Source organism: Coffea arabica, chromosome 3e (genome assembly GCF_036785885.1).
Source record: "Coffea arabica cultivar ET-39 chromosome 3e, Coffea Arabica ET-39 HiFi, whole genome shotgun sequence".
NCBI classification, from domain to species: Eukaryota; Viridiplantae; Streptophyta; class Magnoliopsida; order Gentianales; family Rubiaceae; genus Coffea; species Coffea arabica.
In genome coordinates, this window is record NC_092315.1 from 20,735,254 (window position 1) to 20,740,554 (window position 5,301).

The window sequence follows — 5,301 nt, forward strand, 5'->3', positions numbered from 1 at the left end:
CAGGGCCTTTGATCGGTGGCTCGAGTGATCCCTTAGGTAGCGCTATGGGCGCAGAGCACACCATCCGCCTACCCAAGGCAATCGGTTCTAGTCCTACAAGGCGGTGTGGGATGGCGCCCACGAAAATAAAATAAAATGGGATAAAGCAAGTAAACGTGCACGTATGAAGTGTTCCCCTATTTTGAGGGAAGGGGTGAGAACCACGCGAGGCTCTAAAGGTGACACACCTCCCCAAATGCAATGCAAGCGCGAGGTAAGCAAGTAAGCATCCAATCAACCAAACATACATTCGCGAGCGAGGGAGTATTTTGAGACGCGAGTGATGCAAAATCCTAAAAAAAATGCAACCCTAAAACACCCAAATGTGATATATGAAAAGGTTAAAAGAAGAAAAAGATTGATTAAATCAAATTTGCTCGGACTCTCGAATGTCCCCAGTGGAGTCGCCAACTGTCGCGCCCCATTTTTTCGATAAATAAATAAATGGTTTTAAAAATGTATTTTTGTGATTGAATTTGTGATTGGAAAATGAATTGTGATTTAAAAGAAAAATGGGTCTAAATGGGGGTTTGAGAATGCGACGATTTGACCCAAAATTATAGTTTAAAAAGGGTTTTTTGAAAACAAAATACGGAGTCGCCACTTGGTAATGAGTTAAGGTGTACCAAGTCACCAAAAAATGAATTTTTAAGAAAAATAGGAAAAAGTAGTGAGAAACCCTTTTTAAACGACTCCTAACCCACGTAAACCAAAGAAATAGGTTCGGGAGTCACATTTGACAAAGGGGAAGGCAAGGATAAAATCCAAGGCACCCCTTTGACCTAGCCAAGGCTAGTTGCATGATTTAATCAAAGATTTTCTTGTTTTAATCAAAGAATTTATTACATTTGGATGCACTACATGAATGCAAACCCTAGACCTAGGGGGATTGGGGGAAATTTCCCTTCAAAGGTCGAGCGGTGCCAATCACATTAATTGTGAAGCCCAATAACGATCCTTTGAAGAAGTCACGAATAATGCGAGTGAGATGCAAATGAATGGAATGCATGTATGCAATGTGAGGACATGAGTTTGAAAAAGTAATAAAAGACAAGAATGTGTAAATGAAAATGTGCACGTGAGTGGGCAAGGTGCGGTATGTGAAATGATAATATGAAGTGCATGTGTGCAAGTAATGATAAAAGTGTTTGTGTGCAAGTGAAAATATAAAAGTGCACGTGTGCAAAATGGGAGGAAAAAATGAAAGTGTAATGAGGGTAAAAATGGGAGAGTGGATGCATGGACCTAGGGAATTCATGCATATTGGGTACGGGGAGACCTAATCGTGACTCAATTTGTCCTTTATAGAGGGAATACAAGCGTGCTAAGGCTTAGAAAAAGCCATACTCGTCTATATCCCATATTTAAGGAGACTCTCAAGCAAATGAACCCTATAACTAGCATGAAATGCAAAAATCCTAAAATGGAGGGAAAAGGGGTTTGAGGAGCATGCTAAATGATAAAACTAAAAAGAATGCATGACATGTAATGAACATGCAAATATGTACTAACGAGGGGAAGTCCCTAAGGGTCTAGCGTTGGACTAACCCATTCTATGAATTCCGACTAGCGTTGGACTAGTGGAAACATATATTCATCCATCGCATTCATTCATGGCTATGGAAAGCGAGTAGACATGCCAAACACTCGTAAACATATAGCACATAACACTTAGCATGCTTGACTAGATGCAAGTCCCTAACAAAGCAAATTAACACGTAGCAACTAAGCATGCAAGACACATAAGACAATTAAAGCCCTAACTATTACATTTGCTAGCTAGGCACATGTCTTCGATAGGTCTTCATTGAATGCTCCTCCAAGCCCTATCTATTACAAGCCAAGAGGTTTACACATACCCCATAAAGAATAACTTAAATAAAAAGCAAAAGTACATGACATAAATGAAAGGAATTAAAGAAAAAAACAAGGGAAGCAAATAGACATGCAATTTTCATGTAGCACGTTGGATCACATAGGAGAGACAAAAAAGATAAAAGAAGTTATACCTCCCTTGAGTTGATGCCTTAAATTGAGTGAAACCACTTATTTACCCTCCAAAAATAATAAATGAGTCAATGTACCAATTTATTTATCAAATAATCATAAAAAATAAAATGGCAAACTTGAAATTGAATCAATTGAATCATGTAAGCAAACAACATTCAAGAAGTCAAAAGAAGAAAGGACTTGATTGCAAAAATAAACAAAGTTTTGGGGTCAAAATTAAAGAAAAATAAAGTTCAGGGACCTATTTGCAATTAAATTAAGGACCGAATTGAGAGAAGTTGAAAATATCCAGGGCCACAGTACAGTCAAGGAAAAATTCAGGGACTGATTTGCAAAATCGTTTTCTGGTTTCTTAATGGACCAAACCATTGGGCCTTTGTATTTATTTCGTGGGCCAAGACTTATCAAATCCAATAGAAAATCCAAGGCAAATGGAATGGGCTAGTCCACTATTCTGACCCCAAAAATAAACCAACAAACTGGTGGGCTTTAATCCTCCAGCCCAGGACGAACCCAAATGAAAGAAAACCAAACCCAGTTCCAAGTAGCCCAAACAAATAGCCAAACCCAATTCCTCTTTTGTTTTACCAAAAACCCAACAAAGCTAATAGGTCTAATTTCATTCCAAAATCCGGGATTAATTATTTTAAAAGCATACTTAAAACAACAAAAAAAATAATAATAATAACTAAGCTTGAAAGGGGGTAAAAATGATTATTTTACAGAAGTTTTCGGGCCTTAGTGAAATTACTCAAAGATTTGGGGGTCAAAACGTGATTTGTTAAACATTTTCATACCAGCTCACGATGCATCTTCTTCTTCTTTGTTAGTTTTTTCCTGCTGTAATTTCTACGGCAACTTAGCGACATCACCTCAAGATTTCAAGCCCAAGTGCACGATACACATATACCCAAATCGCCGACAAAGCCAATCCAATATTATGCAAGGAATTCCGACAAGACAGATTGCAAAACAAATGGACAGATTGCAGGCATTGGAAGAAAAGAAAAAGCCGCAGGAACACTAAAAGAAACAAGACCCAGGAACAAAAAAAAAGCAAAATAAAAGCGAGATGAGTTGGGACATTATTTTGGGATGGTACCTGATGAAGGCTTTTTGTTGAATCGAAATCCAAACAGGAAACGCGCGAAGGAGTCGTTTGGAGCTGATTCGTTGCAGCTTTTGACATGGAACAGGGAGATGGGATCAACGACTTCAGGTCCAAATTCGAGGGATCTCCTGATGTTATTTCTCCAAGATCTCTGAACGGAAATCTCTCTCCTGATGTCACAGAGTATGCAGAAGCTAACAGCTTGGTGAATGATGCCTCGATGGAGAAAATCTTCGCTCAAGAAAACTGGATGATCAGCCTTTTCCAAGGAAAAACGCAGCTTGCATTCTCCCTCTTGCTCTCGTTTCCTCTGTTTTCTTTTTTTTTAGCCCAGCCGCCAACCTCAGCTCTCTCTATTTCTTGGTTTTTCCTCTCACTGAAGCTCCCTGTTTTTCCAGATTTTTTCCCTTTTCCTGTTGTTTCTTTTTTTCTATCCCTTGTTGCTCTGTTTTTCCTCCATTTCCTCTGCTCTGTTTTTTCCGTTTTTAGCCCCTTTTTTCTGTTTTCTAGTCGTAGCTTCCCCCAAGCCTCCAAGTGTCCTTAACACCTCCCTCCTATACACTTGTCCTATAATTCCTTAGACACTTGTCTAATGATTATTTTGCACACTTGTTCAACATGCACACTTCCACCTATCCACACATTTTCCTTTACTTTTTGTCATTTTCATTTTTTTCAAAAATCAATTAAAAATAAATTAACAATTTTCAAACCAAATTTAAGAGAATTAATGCCACTTTTAACATCTTACAAAAATGAAAATGATGAATCTGACCCAATTAAAAAAATAAATAAATAATAAATGATAAAAAATGAAATAATCAAAATTTGGTGTCTACAACAAGAAAAGTAATATTAAGGAAACTTTACAAAGTATTTTACTAGTTTTAATACTACATGATTTATTGACTTATTCCAAGAAAATAAACTAGTTATACTACGAATAATTTTTCCTACGTAACCCTATAACTAGTATAACCAACTTATAGTTTTAAAATTTGGTATTTTTAGGGTTATTCGAGGACGCGGAATTCGATTCCCAACTTGACATCTGAACTTCACTCTTGGTGAGTGTTCCTGCTTGTTCTATTCATACTTGGTTAAAGTGCTTTCTTGACTTGAAATGTGATACTTGCAAAACTAGTTTTTGATCCATCGAAGTGAGCAGTGTGTACTTTATCGCACTAGCCGTTCGAGTGGTGACTTGCGTGAGACATTTTCTCGTAAATATAAATGTAGTTGCGTCGTTGGGTGAATCCCTCGACTCGTGAATCCAACTGCAGTAACGTCGTTGGGTAAATCCCTCGACCAATTCTTGAGGGTATACTCACGTATACTGCTCCCAATTTCTAAGGGTATATCTCGAGTATACTGCTTCCTTAGTTGGCGTTCGGGCCCGGGACAGGGGTAAGAACGGTGACGGGTTTGGAGTAAAAATGAGAGGATCTACATGGACTATAAGTAGTGAGCGTTGACGGAGGGTCAACTACGATGAATGGTGATCAAGCGAGGAAAATGGCTCCTGAGAGCCCCTGTATCCTACCTTGTGCTGTTATCCGCTTTTCTACTTGTTTACCTTAGTCAATATGGATTCTTGCTCCTGTTTATTTAGATGCATGTTTTGGGGCACCACTGAGTTTTAGCTCACCCCACGTTTATTTGTTTTCCTTAACAGGTTCTGGAAATTGAAAGTTTTGAAACTTACTCATGTTTTCCTTTTGGGATGTATTTGAATACTATGACTACTTTTGTGGGCTGTAATGCTTTAATTTGGATAATGTACTTTTTATTTTGGATTGCCACTTGAAGCTGGAAAATGTGTAAAACTTAATTTGGATGCTTGGCTTGATTGTTGTATTTTGTTGTATGAATGTTTTAATTAGTCGGGACGGTACGATTCTATTCCGCAGTTCGTAGCGCGTGAGATTTTTAGGAGCCGTTGATTGGCTATTTTAAATTACTGCTATCTCTGAAGTTAATGTGGTTTTAGTGACGGCCTACTTCGGAGGAATTATTTTGTAAAAGAATAGGTTATTCTTCGAAAGGATTTGGGTTAGAATGCTTGTGTGAGTCCTGGCGAGAGCTGGGCAGACGGCCCGCCAACCCTTTGGTTCGCCTTAGAGGGAAGTGGGGTCGCCACA